We start from the raw sequence: 18021 nt of genomic DNA, 5'->3' as shown, positions 1-18021 counted from the left end.
ATTGGAGCACATTTTGACAATGCCAACTGCACCCGTGGAGAAGGATGGTCATCTAGACTAGGACTGTAGTGTAGAGGCAAAGGGGGGGGGGGGCAATCAAGTCTGCCACATCCATGCAAGGGTCCCAATACCTTTCAGGCCTTGAATGTATTTTTGAGTTATCAACAAACGTTGGGAGGGGGTCACAGCTCATTTAAAACATTATGTAGTTTCACCCTCAAATGGCAAGCAAAGACCCTTTTCATTTGGAGGACAGCGTTCGTTTGTTTTTGTTTTGTTTTGTATTGTGTTTTTTTTGGGGGGGGGTTGTTTGTTTTTTGCAAGGGGGAATACTTTCACAACTAGCCTCTCCTTTATTGTTTTGTTAAATGTTGCTACATTTTTTTAAAAATCAAGTCAGCCAGTGAATTCTGTTGAATTGAAAGGCAGAGTATAAATCAAATAATAAATTTTTAAAATAAGATTTTTTAAAAAATTATCAGTAATAGTTTTATTTACCTTATTTGTTATTGCAGTCTTAAAGCTTATAGCTCTGTGGAAAATAAGACTGCAATAACAAATAAGAATGAGCCTGGCAGATTTAAGCTTCAGTTTGTACCCATGTCAATCTACTGACAACCTCAATTTAAAAAAAAAATTCTATGATAGCTCACATCTTCTTGGGGAAGTCTTGATAAACAAATTTAAAAATCTTAAAGAGCAAGGTTATTTTTGAATCCTTTGATTGAAAAGGCTTTTTTCCAAAACATCTCTACAGAGCAATGGCAGCAATTCAGCATGAAAACAAGAGCGACATAAATATGTTCTGAGTGTCAAATGTGCTTCAAATAGACAAGCGCTTAGTATATGTTGCAGCAGTATGTTCAAAGAGAAACAAGTATTATTTTTTTCACTTTAACATTTCAGCCTAGTAAATTCTTCTTCAAATTAAAGACAAATTTCACTGGCGGTTCTTCAGACACCAACAGCATGATGATATGTAATGTGGATACGCTGATGTTGTGTAACAGTGGCCCCCTGTAGATTCCAGACAGAAGATCTCACAGGCAGCCTGTGGAAAATTTGTTCTCTTGGGCCATAGCTCTCTCCCTGTCGGGATCCCATTTCTGTTGCTCTCTTGGTTTCCATGCTGTATTCTTACTTCCGGCTCCTTCTAATGATATTCACCTCCTGTGCACATATTTGAAACAATTCTTATATCACCATATCATTTTGAGTCGGCAGATTAGCTTTTCCCCATTCTAAGCACTGTGTGTCAGGAAGTGTTAATAATGGTGTAAAAGCAATAGCAGTATTTCCATAGATTGACCTTCTCTTTTGGTGTCCCATTTCCTGTAGTTCTATTTCAGTTTAATGGCTGGAGGAACAGTCTGTGGTGAAACCATTCCAAAGCATAAATTATTCACAAAAGCAAGGGAAGTCGGGGTGGGAGTTCAGTTCCACAGTGTTTAAATTCATTGGCTCAGTCAAGAGTTAAACCTATGATAATGGCAACGGCAACCACGACTACCACTCCCACTTCCTGTGGAGTAATCCGTGGTCAACTCCCACACAGCTTTGCTTTAGATTCCTGTTTTTTTCCTAGTGGGAAAAATTGCTCGAAAAAATAAAATAAAATAAAGCTACTGAGGTGTACCTTCAGTGATTTAGATATTCTATTGTTATAACAGCAAAGGCCATTTCATATTTTCAGGAGGATGCACCAGACTGTTCTTTCTATGACTATATCAACTTAGAATACACTTGGGAGGATACTGTCTATTCCTAAACTAAGCTAAAAACAAGAATATAACCATTTCATGACATCTGTGAGTGGGTCATTCATTCATTCATTTTTATTATGCCAATTTCTTCTCTATGTGTGGAGCCACTAGCCCTGAATTCATGAAGGCCTAAATGAGTGCTGAATGAAGCACACATGTAGCCTCACCCAAGTCCTCACACCTCAGTTCTGAGATAAGGCGTAAATTGTGCTCCCTTCTCCTTGCCCCTCTTCTGCCTGCCTTGTTTATATGTTCTAGTAGCTTCTAGAAACCTTGCAGCTCTGCCGTTGGCTTTCATCTCAGGACTAGGAGTATGCATAAGCAGCTGATAACCTGTTAACCTCTAAGCAAGGCCAGCCTGACCACTGGCTATGTGAGGCAGTTGCCTCAGGTGGTAGAGTCCTTCGAGCACTGACACCTACTCAGTGACACCTACTTTGAATCATGGGCACCTGCTCAGCATCTTCCACCCTCCCTTCCCAACTACTAAAGCCCCTGCCATTTCTGCTGTTCAGGAAGATCTAACAGGATAAAGGGAGGATGAAGAGGAAGAGGACAACAAAGACTATGGCAGGTTGCTTTTTATCACCATTAAACACTGAGTTTCTTTAAAGCTACTATCACAACGTTTCTCATGCTCTCTATATACCCTAATTGCAGGTGTACTGTATTTAAAATGCTGAGAAGTGATTTTGGTACAGAAAATAAGCATTATTAAGGCTTATATAGCATAATATAGTAACGTGACATTATGAACACTAATGTCATATTACTATATTATGCCAGCCATAGGCTGGTAGATACTCATGGAGTTCTTATTTAAAGTTAAATAAGTTGGTTATTGCACTCTGTGTTCTAATCTGGAAATCAATTTTTGCTGAAATACAGCTATGAAAATTGCTTTTCTAAAGCCATTCTAAGAAGAGCGGCATTCCATTCATCCCTTTGTGTGAGGGATTCAGCTAGCTGCCTCCAATTTCTTTGGCTTCATAGATCTACGTGAATTTGTGAATGAAAGATATCTTCTACATATCCTTATTATCTTTGGTAAAATGTCACCCTTCTGCAACCCCACCATTACATTTTAATCAAAGTATGGTAACAACTACACAGAAGTTGTTGGCAATCTTGTTTTTCACACACAATTTTGCTGATGTTTCTCATTACAACGATAACTAGTCTGCTTTTATTTGTACGAGTACAGTATGTCATTCTCATCTGATCCATTTAAAAAAAAAGAAAAAGAAACTATAGTTTAACAGTTAATAGCAATAATAATAGCAATAATACTTTCTGCAAGTTCTGATCTTAAATAAATATGTTCACAGGTTTTCCATTATTTCCACAAAAAGCACTTAAGGTTAGGGATGTGGGCCTATTTTGTGCTGCAGCAGTAAGAAGTTCAGAACCACAAGCCACCATCTTCTCCATGTGGGCAGCAGTTGCCTTTCTGTAAAGGATCTGCATAATCTTTTCTTATTTTAGGAATATTTGGTATTTATGCTAGCAGAATATAGCAAGCCAGTAGTGAACTGAAGAGTCCTGAACAACAGAGAGAATTCTGGAAGCTCTATATTGGATAAAAATACCCCAAAAAATGTATTACTCAGGGGGAGTGTAAGAGAAAGCCCTAATCTTACTTGCAGAAGCTTTTAAAGCTGGTTTCTATGCACACAAGTCTCATCATCACCCATTGTGGAAAGGCCACATGAAGTCTCTCTTGCTCTCTCTTGCTCTTTCTTGCTGTCTCCCTCTCTCTCTAGGTAGGAAGAGGAGAAGTCCTCAGAAAAAGAGAAAGGAAACCAATAGAGACCTAAGAATAGCAGCCTACACTTACATCTCACAGAGGCATGCAGGAAAAATATACCACCCCCTGTGGTTCAGATCATCTGCTATAAGTATTGGTACCCCAATTCTTACACATGATACCTGTGCTTTAAATTATAGGAGGCCAGAAAGTTTTATTGTATTTCATTATTGATCACTTACAATTATTCGCATCTCTCAGAAATGGAAATGCCCTGAACTGGTCACAAGAAGCATTAAGAGACTCAGAGCACAGGATTATCCCTGGGAGCACATTCCATGATTTTAGATTCACTTCAGATAAGTCCCTTTTCTTTGAAGAAAAGAACATGGAGCATAACCATGGGATGATGCCAGAACTGAGCCTCATGGCGCAGTGGTTAAACTGCTGTACTGCAGCCAAAACTGTGTTCACGACCTGGGGTTCAATCCCAGGTAGCGGCTCAAGGTTGACTCAGCCTTCTATCCTTCCGAGTTCGGTAAAATGAGTACCCAGCTCGCTGTGGGGGGGGGGGCAATGTGTAGCCTGCATAATTAACTTGTAAACCGCCCAGAGAGTGCTTGAAGCGCTATGGGGCGGTATATAAGCAGCACACTTTTGCTTTTAACAGACCAGAGGAGAGCCTGCTGCCAAAAAAGATGGAGGACATTTTCACTGGTTGTCCCTGAAGACCTCACACTGCTTCCCATGCTGTTCTAAAGGGGACAAATTGTAAGGATGCTTAGGTAGAAGGAAGAACCTGAAAAGTCATCTCTCAATATCCTCCAGCAAAAACATTCAAAGAAAAGAATCGCAGAGGATGGACATAGCCCAAAGGAAGTGAGAGGGTGAGAATGTCTAAGATATCCAAACGCTGCACCAATAAGGAAAAGCAAGGTTCCACAGTCTCCATACGTTTTCAAAACTCATATTGACTGGGCAGATTTTCAGACTGCTGTGACTCACAGAGGTATATTTTCCAGACTGTACAAGCTCGAAGTCAAATCAGTCAGGCCATCATTGTGAACGAAGTGATGGATTTCCTTTCGGCTTTTTGCCTGCATTACCGTGCATAACCGAATGCAAGTTATAATTTGTGAAGAGTCCCAGAATAGTAAATGCAGTTCATGTCTGGGCACTTACTGGCTTCTGCACTTTGAAATGTAATTGAACAGGAACAAGTACAAGTGCAATTGAATCTGGAGGCTAGAGGCACTAAGCTGCAGTCTCGAAGAGGTCATACCAAAATGAATTTTTTAAAAGGATCCATAAAATTGCATCTAAGATAGATGGGATGCAAAAGCAATATTTAAATGAAATTGTTATGGATATAAGTCACTTGCCAAGCATTCTAACCATTTCCAACATAAAATATGTTTTTACTTCATATATAAAACATTGTTATTATTCACCTCTTATGTCATGTTAAAATATTATAACTTAAATGTTTAATGTATATTCATGTATACATTAAAATCCAGTGTCATCATTAGCGCAGCTGATGGATTTCCTTGAAGGAAAAGACTGGAAGAGACATGCTATGAGACAGATAATTTTTACAATTAGGATTAAAATATATGACTCCAAGCATGAGAAGACAAAGATGTCTTTTTCAAAGTTCCACCTCCCCCCCCCCCAATTTTATTCCTTCCCTCTCTCTCTCTCTCTCTCTCTCTTTCTCAGTCTGAAAGCTGAGTGCCATTTGTTTTCCTCTTCAATGACATTTCAAGTATTTTACCATAAGCATAAATCATATATCCTTTTGAGAAACCAAATGACAAGCTAAATTTGAGGTCTAACTCATATAGAGCCCTGTCCTGCCCAGAACCAAACAGATGAGTGGTTACTTTATAGATTATATCTGAAGCATAAACGAAGGGAGACACATGGCGATAGGAGACATGCCAGTGGAAACTTACTTCTTCCCTCATCATTGATGTATGTCACTCCTAACAACATCCTTTCTCTCTAGACATTTGTTACATACCTCATTTCACCAGTTCTGAGGTGAGGTTGCTGTGGTGTTAGCTCCAAATAACATTTCTCTTTCTTTTGCAAATAGAACTGCACTGAAGTTTAACCTTTATCTTTGCCACTTGCTTAATTCAGTACATAATTTCCCAGGGATATAGCGGAGTTCAAACGAATAATTTTTGGTGGACTAAAACTCTTAGTTGCTATTGTAGTTGCTGTTCAAAGCCTGAATTTTTTTTATGCTCTTGATACAGAGAGAAGATGCAAAACTAGTAAACACCCCATAGAACAAAAATCTATCTGCCAGACATGAATTGCTTGATATAATCCCACTTATTCCTTCATGGCAGTTTAAAGGGACCTTGACAAACCTTATGTTTATTTATTGCCATCCTGGAATGGCTAGAACCCACGGATTGTAATACCCAGTTATGAAACTTCAGTTCTGCTCAGTGGGTTGCATGCTGTGTATGCCAGTTAAAGGATTCAATCCATCTGAAATCAGTGGAGCAAATAATTTTTTGGGAAGGCTTGTGACTCTGTGAGTATGCTATTACCTGAGTTATTTAGCATATTTAAAGTGGTTCTCTAGATTTCCCCTCATCATTTCACTTATGGGGCAAATGCCATTTATAATTTTTATTTTAATTATTTATTTTACCCAATACATCATGATTTTCTTGCCAGGTTTTAGAATTGACGTGGGTAAAACAAGGATTTTAAAGAAAAGGCAATTTCCTCCACTTTTTACACCCAAACAGTTATAGTACACATTCACAGTAAAAGCGAAATGCAACCAAATGCGGCTACCTGTAACAAAGTACAGCATCTCCCATAGTGCATGTTGAGGGGCATAGAGTACCCTGACATTGGTGTTAGACTTTGCTTGTTCATCTCTGCACTCATCTAATGCTGTGTCAGTGCTCTGAACACATTAAACAGTGTTGGGCTGACCCATGTTTATCTCACAAAAAATAATCTGAAGCCTGACAGGGATACTAGAAAGTGGAGGGTTCCAGGGAGAAACAACTAGCTGGGAAAGCACCATGTCTTGTTCCCCCTTCCCCCTTCTCCAATGGAAATAATTCCCAGGGCACTTCATACATAACCTTCTTAGAACTGCAGAGCTGGAAGGGATCCTATGGATCATCAAGTCCATCTCTATCAAGGAGGCACAGTGGGAAATCGAACACCCAGCCTCTGGCTCTGCAGCCAGATCCCTAAACCACTGAGCTATGTAGTGGGCGATTTCGGTATTCAGTGTAGTCCTTGCCCTTGATGGTCTTCCCCTCCTTACAGCTCATCTCTTCCATAGTCATGCTGGACAGTCTGGAATAGGTTTTCCAGATTGCTTTAGGTACATGGGAAAATCATTACCTAATCATGACTGCAATAACTAGCTAGCCCTGCCAGGACAAAACTTTTTAAATTACTAGTCATCACACAAATGATATTCCTACTGATGAATGTGCCAGCATATGAAGCAAAAAATAAATTAAAGGATTACCAAAACTACTATGAATGAGAACCTGGCAGGCTTGCTTGTAGCGTTGGATGGTCACAGTAAAAAATTATTTTCAGATTCACTAACACAATCGTATCTGTTGGCAATGTTTTGGATCATGATATGATGCTGTCTTACATTGGTGTGGTCATACTGTTGGTGCAGTTTGATTGGACCACATTTTCCTCATTTCACTGACAGCATTTTGCAGTCATACAATTTGCAATAGAGCAATTTCCTTGTTTTAACAAGGAAAAGCTGAAAAGAAGCTCTTAAAGCAGAACTTTTTAAATATCCTAGCTAACAGTCCAAATTGTTAGTTTTGTGACATTAAGTTTTAGTTTAGTTTTTAAAGTCCCAGGCCTTTAAAAAAATTAATATATTTAATTATTATTTGTTTGTTTTAAGCATTTTTAAGTTACTCATTGGTCAAAATGCCCCCAGAACAGCTGACATCAGAACAAAAACAGGACAGTCCCTTTCTACTAGCTTTAAAAACGTACTTTAAATGTATGTATGAAAGGGGGATAGAATAAGGAAGGAAGAGGAAAACACTACACAAAAGTCATTTTTTAAAAAATGCTTAATACTTTGTTTCAAATTCCTCATGCATGGTTCACAAGAATGCCTTTTTCTGAACACAGATCATCCATACTGCTGGTAATTATTTGAAAATAGTACTTACAAGAAGAAGGTTGAACTTATTTAAGAAAACAGTTCACCAAAGGGATAATCAAAGGAACTAAGGTATTGTTTCCTTAAATGAAGTAGTGTAGTTCAATTGTATCAAAGTAAATTATTGCAGAAAAGTGGGGAAAGATATCCAGCACCTTTTTACACATAAATCAACAGTATGGAGCTGTCAACTACATGTTCCCAAGGCCGTTTTACACCTGCCAAATAATTACATGTTGTCAAATCAAATCCAACTTATAGTAACCCTTTTCAAAGTATTCTAGGTATGAAGTATTCAGAAGTGGTTTTACCATTCCCTTTCCCCCGGGGGGAACTGTGGGACTGGGCATCTGGGACTGGCCATGCAAGGCTACGCAGGCTGTCTCTTCTTCAAGGATGCACAATGGGGAATCAAGCCTCAGCCTCTAGGGCTGAAGGTCAATGGAAACCAGCAAAGGGGGGGGGGGGTTAAACAATTTCAGGAAAACACTCCGCCTGCTTAAATGGCTTGCAGTTATCACCAAAGCACCATAAAGAAGCCAGCAAAAAAGCAACATGTCCCCTTGAAATATTTTCTCCCTCTATCGAGACCAAGCTTCAGCAGTAGGAAGGGGACTATGGATCTGGGGAGAAAAACTGGCCCGTGGACACCAAGAAGTTGCTCACTTTGATATCTATATAGACTGGAACAAGGATTAATTTGATGTAAAACAAGGTAAAAAAAACCCTATGCATGGTAGTTAGGTTCTGTCAGCTGCGATTCAAAAACGAACTTTTGCTAGGCCTAGTATTGTAACATCTGAATATAAGCATGGAACTATCCTGGCTCTGAGATACCATGTCTGGTGGCAGCTCTCAATTTTTCTTGTATCGTGCTTTAATACACACCTGCTCAGACCTCAGCACCACCACTCATCTTTTTAATCCCATTCCTTTCAGTTACCCTCATAACAAATACAGGGGTATCCATAGAAACTTTGATTCTGCGTGGTTTCAGTCCTTGTACACATGCTCATCTGGGAGCAAAATAAATCCTGGTGTATGGGAATGCTTGATAATACAATAACATATAGTTTTTTAGAATTAAAAAGTAAATATTGCACGAGTGAATTGCGCCCACACTATTCACCATTTGGTGGATATGAGTAGAAAGGCAAGATTTTCATTATCGGCAGCTCTGAAGAACAAGCCTCTCTGATTTCATTTTCATCCTATTTTGCTGGGAAGCGTGTCTGTATGACTCTCAGCGCTGAGCAATATTTCCCACTGTGACATGCGACGTCAGGTTCTGTCAGTCATGTCAGCTGATGTGATGTGATAGGGCTTAATGTGACTTGACTGATGTTCTACTGAATGTGTACTCCTGTCATTGTGGTGTCAGTGTGCTGGGTTCTCTGTAGAAAAGGTACTGCCGAAGCATCCCGGATTTTAGGGACAAGGACAAGCATACATTGCTGGGACATTTTGAAAAGGAAAGGAAAAGAAAGCTAGCCAAATATTTGACATGGACATATTGCTAAGCTTTTCCTATGGCGCAAAATAGGCTGGTTCCTGTCCTGAGTATACCTTTGGCCTCTGCAGTTTTGTGAACATTGGAGAACATACTATAGAATTGTTATTTTTTTACTATGAATCCCATTAGTCAGGTTGGCTGGGGAATATGAGAGTTGTAGTCCAAAACGGGAATATTCTTTTTGGGGCTTACTTACAAAAACAGAACTAGATCATGTTAGCAACAGACATGGAGCTTCTACTAAAAATGGAAGCCAGCTGCAGAAGCCTCCTCCTCTCACCAGATTTATGTAACTAACTGCTACAGATGGAGTTTGTGTGTGGTGAGAGACAGAGAATTTGACACGAGATTTCTATTTTCAGTGACAGTTCATTGCCTTGTCCTCTTCTCAGATTAAGAGGGAGACTTCTCCTGATGTGTGCACCAAATGAGGGCAGCAGCCACCCAACTTTCTCACAAAGCACTGATGAAGAATAACCATTGTTCACAAATTACTGAAAACAGTTTGTCTTGATTGAGTTCTGCAGTGTTTACTGAGCTGACATTACAACACAGTGAAAAATGGTGCTTTCTCATAGTTCATAGAATGAACTCAAGACACACAATGCAGTGGCTGGATGGGAAGCCAACTAGGAGCTCCTGTGTATACCACCTTAAGCCCCATGGATGGAGCATGGGACAGACATGTAGCAAATAAACAGAGCATGGAAGTGACACATTAAAAGTAATGCTATTGTTCTCAACATACTACTTTCAGGGTAACAAAGGCCAATGTTGTCATATTTTCAAGAGCTGAAACAGAATTTCCAAAACAGTTCCATTTTTGTCAAACAAATAACTCATCCTTGCTATTTCTCTTTGGCTGGGTTTCTGCTCCGTTTAAACTGGTTCAGACCTGGGTGGGAACCTTCTTCAGGTCCAGGGGCCAAATTCCTTCCTAAGACCCAATATGGGCTGCACTCCACCCACTCCTGCATCTGTCAGAGTCAAACTGCTTACATCTCATTTGTACACCAACTATTGGTGCTTCTGGGAGACTTTCCCAGATTGTGGTTAGCCTTGCGTAGAAGACATGTGTGTTCCACATTGCTTGCTTTTCCATGTAAAAGAAAGCGAGAGTGTTAGTTTTTGCTACCTCTGCTACTGGAGCCAATGGAATCCATTTAGTTGGGGCACCCTTAACAGCAGGAGTTTGTAGGTAGGAAAAAGGACAGCTGACATGACAGTTAAATAAAATAAAATAAAGCAATGTATTTGAATACATTCTTGTAGTTATTATGCATGATTAGAGTAACAATGAGTATACTTTCAGCAGCACTCCAAATCTCCAGATACATGTGTGATCATAGTGGGTTGTGGTTTTTTTTTTTTACCAATGCTATCTACTCAGATTAAGTCAAACTTCTGCACAACTTAAATGTTCCTGGATAGAGATTTTCAGGTTAATACACTAGCCTATACCCTTCTACCATTCACATAATGAAGATCAGGACATTTTTAAGAGCTAGTTAGCAAATGAATTCTGGATTATTATTCTTTTTTTTTCTTTCTGTGATAGTGAATACAAGATTGCTTCAAGGAAACACACTGGGAACCTTCCTGTACATGGAGACAGTCCACAGGCCCTTCAGCAGTCATGACCAAGGCTAGTCCTACCATTAAGTAGGTGAGATGATTGTCTCAGATGGCAGATATGGTGGGCAGGGCTCCCATCTCCCTAGCTGTTTCTCCTGTGCCATTCTCCTCTGTTGAAGGGCACAGCCTACCTAGGGCCCCTCAACCACTCCAATGCCTTAGATGCAATAAAGAATGTTGCTCACTTACTCATACCATGGTAAGATACAGTCACCATTCTGGTTTGCCGCTATATGTGGGAAGAGGCACTCTTCCACCTTTGCCTCAGGAAAAAGAAAAAGTCTTGAGCCAGCCTTTAAGTTGTGATCAGTACAAAAGCTGTTTCTGACTAGGGCTTCCTCATGCTGGCATGAAATTATTAATACTGATTGAAAAGTAGGCAATTCACACAAGAGAGAATTAGACAGCCATCTGTCAGATATAGTTTGACTTGGATTCCTGCACTGAGCAGGAAGTTAGACTTTATGGCCTTATTGTTGTTTAGCTGTTAAGTCGTGTCCGACTCTTCATAACCCCATGGACCAGAGCACGCCAGGCCCTCCTGTCTTCCACTGCCTCCTGGAGTTGGGTCAAATTCATGTTGGTAGCTTCGATGACACTGTCCAACCATCTTGTCCTCTGTCGTCCTCTTCTCCTCCTGCCTTCACACTTTCCTAACATCAGCGTTTTTTTCCAGGGAGTCTTCTCTTCTCATGAGATGGCCAAAGTATTGGAGCCTCAGCTTCAGGATCTGTCCTTCCAGTGAGCACTCAGGGTTGATTTCCTTCAAATGGATAGGTTTGTTCTCTTTGCAGTCCAGGGGACTCTCTAGAGCAGTGGTCCCCAACCTTGAGCCTCCAGATGTTCTTGGACTACAACTCCCAGAAGCCTTCACCATCACCTCTGCTGGCCAGGATTTCTGGGAGTTGAAGTCCAAGAACATCTGGAGGCCCAAGGTTGGGGACCACTGCTCTAGAGTCTCCTCCAGCACCACAATTTGAAAGCATCAATTCTTCGGCGGTTAGCCTTCTTTGTGGTCCAACTCTCACTTCCATACATTGCTAATGGAAGAACAAGAGAATATAACTGGAATTTTTATATTAGATATCCTTGGTTGTGAGAGAGTAAATCAGCAGTTCCCCTGGACTATGGATTTTTGGGATCTGGAATTATATGTTACAAACCAAGACATGCTTCCACAGTTGCCATCTTCATTTGGTACAGTTATTTGAGAATAAATCTACAAATGAAAGGGATCTGTTTGAAAGAGGTGCACATACCCTGCACCTAAATTAGCATGCAGCATTTCAAAATAAATGATGCACTTTTGATAACATCCATGTGCAAAGCTTCACATTTCCATACATAAAAGACATTAATTCAGACCTATGCCTGTAACAATAATTACAGCATTGCAATTTAGTGCTATAGGTGTGGCAAGATTTCTTAATTAAATATAATGAAGTGAAATTGAGTAAACTGCCATTTAGCCTGTCAAGAATACTTTCCTGGCAAAGAAATCTATCAACCTCGTGTTATGCTGAATGCATGTTTTTTCTTCCACTTCCCTTTCAGAGAAGGGTTACCAAAACAGATAAGATAAAGAATAATTGATGGCAGGTAGGGAGTTCCTCTAGGGCTCTCTTCTGCTTGTGGAACCTGGAATCCCCAATTTTAAGCATTGCATGAAGTGCCTTGTAACACAGTGGTTAAAATTCAATACTGCAGTCAAGACTCTCCTCACAATCTGAGTTTGATTCCAATGGGCTGAGGTAGCTGGTTCAAGGTTGACTCAGCCTTCCAGCCTTCCAAGTTTAGTAAACTGAATCCCCAGCTTTCTGGGGATGGGGGCAATATGTAGCCTGCCTAATTAAATTGTAAATCACCCAGAGAGAGCTGTAAGCACTATGGGGTAGTATGAAAACAGCACACTTTGCTTTGCGCAACATTAACTCACACTGGCTTGCCTTACAAAATCCTTATGTGACAATGGACCATGCAGCACACAGCAACTGAATGAAGAAGACCCTAGGTAGTTACATTTGCCCCACACCTTATGACACATATACTCCAGCTCACTTGCTGTGCCAGTAGTAGAAGCTGGCCTCACACATTGTCCAGTTTTCACACTCTTTCCTCTCAATCACGTCGGTGAGAGAAGATTGGCATGAATGTAGACTGCGGTGTCGAGATGTACTCTAAGGTTTTCTACATGTTATTAGACTAAAATTCCCAGAAATACTGGTTGGCACAGCTAGGAGTGGAGGCTTCTGGGACTTTAATTTCAAGAATACCTGGGGACCACTGTCCTAGAGGAAAACCTCTACTTTAAATTCTTAACTTGGAAAGACCTGTTTCTTTGTCTAATAGTTAAATGATGTAATACGGCCAAAATAAGTATTTTATTGTTATGTGCCATCAGGTTGCTTCACACATACAGTGACTCTAAGAGTTAGTGGCTGCTGAACTATTCTATCATTAACAGCATTGCTCAGGTCTGGCAAACTCAATGGCACACCTTCATTTGCTGAATTGACCCATCTCCATAAGTACTTTAAGGTGCACCAATTCTAAACCCACTTCCCTGGAAGTAAACCTCTCAAAATGTAGTGTCACTTTTGAGTAATTTAGTTGAATATTTGATTGCGTCCATTAAGGTATTTCTGTTTTCTTAAAATAACAAGTCTTTTGGCTATGGAAAGACTAACATGTTTTATTTGGGCATACATTTCTATGGGTTGTAGCCTACTATTTCAGATGCATGTGACAAAGTCAATTTCCCAGTCTTTGTATTTTATTTATTTATTTATTTATTCGATTTTTACCCCGCCCCTCTAGACAACGTCTACTCGGGGCGGCTAATTTGACATTCCAAATTTCTCTTTATTTATTATATTTAATCATTTTACCAAAACATAACTTTTTCTGTAAAAGAAGAGCTTACAAACATTTGTAAAATAAATGATAGATTCTCTAAGTCTTTTTTAAAAAAAACCTGCAGAAGTCTTCTGTCATTGCAAGAGGATGCCAATAGTTAGGAAAGTTAGTTGAACTGCCGGATAGCTCCGAGAGCATGGGAGTTAAATTCCCCAGCGTGCCCCCTTGACAGGGACTGAACTAGATCATCCATAGGTTTCCTTTCAGCTCTGCAGTTCAGAAAAGGAAGCAATCAGAAATGGAGGTTGCCGCTCCAAAGTGCTGCCATTGAATATGTCGGTTTCCAGGATCTCCTCAGATACTATTTTTGCTACAACCTTTGTTTCAGAGAAATGTTGTGAGCCAGTGTGGTGTCATGAACAGCGTGACAGACCAGGACTCAGGAGGCTGGTGTTTAAACCCCTGTTTGCCCATGGAAACTCACTAAGTGTCAGAGGTGAAACCACCCCTTACATATCTCACATACCTTAAAAACCCTATTAGGGTCACCATAAGATAAATGCAATTTCATGGCAGATAACAAATAATGTTAACATTTAAAATACGTTTACTGTAGAAGTGTTTTCATATGTAACTTGATTTCTGTAGAAAGTTAAAAGTCCCTCTTCTCTTTGTGACATATTTCCATCTATGTCCGATGACAGTTAGCTTAAAACACATAGAATCTACTATCCCTTCACTTATTTCTCCCAAAAGAAAATCTAAGCATTTGCACTTAAAATGGCATGAAGAAAAAATCACGACTGATATAGACCAAAGGAAGCCCACGTAATTGTCACTTTTCTCATTCCCACTCTCTGTATTTGTGATATACAGTACTCATCAATCTTCTATTTTTCTTTCTTTCTCTTTTTGATTTCGTTTCTCCTGTCTGGTAAACTGAATATAGGCAATATAGAATAACCAACATGCCTATTCACATTTGACACCTGTCACAGTCAAGAAAATGATATGGAAATTATATTAATTACATGCAATCCAACCTAAACCTTATTTCTATCCTTCTGGCACAGGATATGTTTCCTAGGATATATTTTCTTTAGCTGCAAATTCTCCACCCCTGCCCCAATGCCAAATCCCTATCATGACCCTTCTTTCTGATATCAATGTGAAAAGCCAGCAGCCACTGTGTGCATTCCTTTAGCTGCCGGTGGTACCTAAGCATTTTCTGAAAACAAACCTGAACACGCTTTATTAAATCAATATCATGTTAAGAGTAGATTTGCCAAAACCATAGGGGGTACTATTTAAACTTTTTTTGAAAAGCAAAAAAAAGCAAATGTTTTTTAAAAGCTCAGCTAATGATGAAAACAAATGAGCAAGATTTATCTTTTTGACAAGTCATGTGGGTGTGAATCCTTAATTAGCATATAACAGGTTTAGACTCTCATTTCCCCCATAGGGCGTGGGAATGACTTAAAGCAGAAAATCCCAGTTCTGTCATCTTCAAGGAAAGCCAAGAATTTTAGTTTAAAATGAACCTGTAATGGTGGAGATAGCAATCTCTCTGCTTGTCAAGATATATATATATATCTCGTCAAGATATATATATATATTATTTTTAAGCAAGTCATTTCATCTTTCCCAAATGCAGTGACCGTGCTTTGATGGCAAGCCAGATGGCAGTTGCTCTTCACACCCGGTGCCAAGAAGCCTGATTGGAGCGGCAATTTACCTTCCATGGTGAAGCGCAATGTTGGAGTATACCACAGCTGCGAATTTGGCTACGGCTAGTAGGTATGTGCAGGCACAGTTGGTTTCTTCCCAATTTGGATTCAGCAGGTAAGAGAGGCTGTGTCGGTACCCAGCAATTATGAAATTGGCATGCCCTGGATTGTTTACTCACAGTAATATTCCTACTGGACTTTATTAAAACACCATCTGTCGTGAACACTGCAGACAAAGAATTGAAACCAGCAACATCTCCTGACAGAGGAGGGGGGGATCTGTGAAAGCAAACCATATGTGTATGATCATGATACAAAGAGGAGGGGTTCTTATTTCTTTCCCTCCTTCTATGAAAGGAAGAGAGAGAGAGGGAAAGGTGTACATGTTTCTTAATGGCTTTTTCTCGTCTGTGATACCAGCTTGACAGAAAAAGAAATCTATGGTCCAACCTCAAGCTGCTCTGACTTGTGAAGCATGGCGCAATGGAAGTAAAAGAGCAGCTGTGCATATGGGAGGAACTCAGCACTGAGGGCTTTGCTTCCAAATTAAATTGGAAGTGATTGAAAGCAAAGTCATGTGACAAAATCAGAAATACCAGAGTACTGAATACTGACTGCATAAGGTAACCAGACAATTCCAATAAATAATAATTATAATACTTCTTACTGACAAGAATACTACTGATCATAGATTATTTAGAAAATGAACAAAATCTTTATGATCCACTTCCTTCCCCATGATAATTTTTGGTAAACCATTTCCAGATTTAAAAAAAAAAATTAGAAAAGATTCTTAATGTGATAACATTCAAATAAAATATGAGAAAAGTAATTAAATATGTGCAGACATAGAAGAGAGACATTGGAGCTTAACCATCATTTCTACTCTCCAAAAGGGACGTGTCTGCTTCAAAATCCCATGTATGGAGTGCATTTGCCCAGATGTAAACAAGTCCCAATCCATGAGGTTAAGATTCATTCCATAATAAAGGGAGTGCCATGTGAGCCAAGAACAGGCCCCAGGAGAAACATCTCAGTGCACTAAAATGGCTGGGTTGCTTAAGAACTGGTGTTTTTAGATCTCTCTGTGCTGAATGAGAAAGACAGACTATTTTGAGGGACCCACGGGGAACATAAATACCAATATATGGAGTCACTGCTTCCTAATTTGCTCTTTAAATCTAGACATCACACTCAGCCATTGTTTATGGGAATACACCACAGCCTGCAATCATGGCAATGTTTGTTTCAATTCAGTGCAAAATTTGCTCGCTTTGACTGTGGTCCATTGTGATTTGTTGAAACCTAGCCAGTGCTCCTCAAGGAGTGGTTCACGAGTTCGAGTTTGTCATTCAACAACAGCAGTGTGAAAAGACACTTTGCATGTGTAAATGCAGCATCACAGATACATAACCACTAGCAGAAGTCTCATACCATTGCAGGAAATTGGGAAATCCTTTTTAGACCTCACCAAAGAGAAGTAGATGCCTTCCATCCAGAGGGCAAAAGAGTGCCTAAGGCTGAGAGTTGTATTGTCTGGAAAGCCGGCATTACACAGACGTTACAGATATGGTGGGATTTTTAAACCAGTTATTGGAATACTGTACCATATGGAATAGGATATGGACTTAAAAAAACAAGAAGAAAAGCAATCTGTCCTACAATTCATATTAAGCCTGACTGTGGGCCAATCCTGCTGGGGCTTGTGGAAGATATAGTCCAACACCTGGATGGCATCAGGTTGAATACACCTGTCTTAGAGTAAATCATTAGATACAGGTAAATATGTGGTTGATCAGCTGGTACTCATCAAAGGCCAACCTTTTTGTCTGTTCTGACCAATGACAGAACAAGTCTGATTCACAATCAAGTGACACAACATTGACTATTATTCCATAGTCAGGGGCAAGAAGAAAGAAGAAGAAAATACTTTTCAGCTTTCCCTTCTTAGCCATTACAGTGATTTTGGTCTCGCTAAACAGAATTCTTGGATACCCAAGCAGAGGGGTAATAAGAGTATTCATGGTAGGGATGTAACAAATACTCAACAAATTGTTCAGTCTCACTGATCTTTGGTATTTCATCCTAACAGGGAATCCCTCCTGGACCCCAATGAAGACTAACATATTTCCTGGATCAGCGGCAGAGACAAATACTGAGCACTTCCCCCTCTTCTCACCAATGTCCTGCACAAGATTGTTTCACAGTCCTACACAGCTTGTGCCTGAAGTACTGTCCTTTTGGTCTTCTCAATTTCAAGTTCTCACACAAGTCAATTTCAATTATTAGTTAGCATATGAGTCTGAAACTGACAAGAGTTTCTGGTAAGGGATCCTGTGGAGAATGGTGTCAGTTCTTGTTCAGTAGCTGAGGGATTGTGCCCAACATTTCATGGGAAGAAACAGCAGACATCTTGCTGGTCAGGAAGTCTTGATGGAGGGAAGAGGAAAAGACCTATGTCCTATAAAAAGCCATGGGAACAAGAAACATCAATAGTCACAACCTTAGTTTGTGGCATGAAGGCATGTAGTTGCCACTCCAGAAACAGGACAATGTGTTTTTTGACAATAACAACTATGGGCAAGACA

At 39.8% G+C, this 18021-nt stretch overlaps 1 long non-coding RNA gene across 1 annotated transcript in view; it reads right to left on the bottom strand.

The window, feature by feature from the left end:
- Nucleotides 1–309: 309 nt before the first annotated feature.
- The window catches only part of LOC144589213 (uncharacterized), a 242898-nt gene continuing 225186 nt past the window's right edge, over nucleotides 310–18021 (bottom strand). Inside the window, exon 2 of the long non-coding RNA XR_013545197.1 lies at nucleotides 310–11653. This is a non-coding gene — a long non-coding RNA (uncharacterized LOC144589213). The remainder of the gene's footprint in view (nucleotides 11654–18021) is intronic.

This window comes from Pogona vitticeps, chromosome 4 (assembly GCF_051106095.1).
Source record: "Pogona vitticeps strain Pit_001003342236 chromosome 4, PviZW2.1, whole genome shotgun sequence".
NCBI lineage: Eukaryota > Metazoa > Chordata > Lepidosauria > Squamata > Agamidae > Pogona > Pogona vitticeps.
This window is presented reverse-complemented; position numbering and strand designations above follow the sequence as displayed.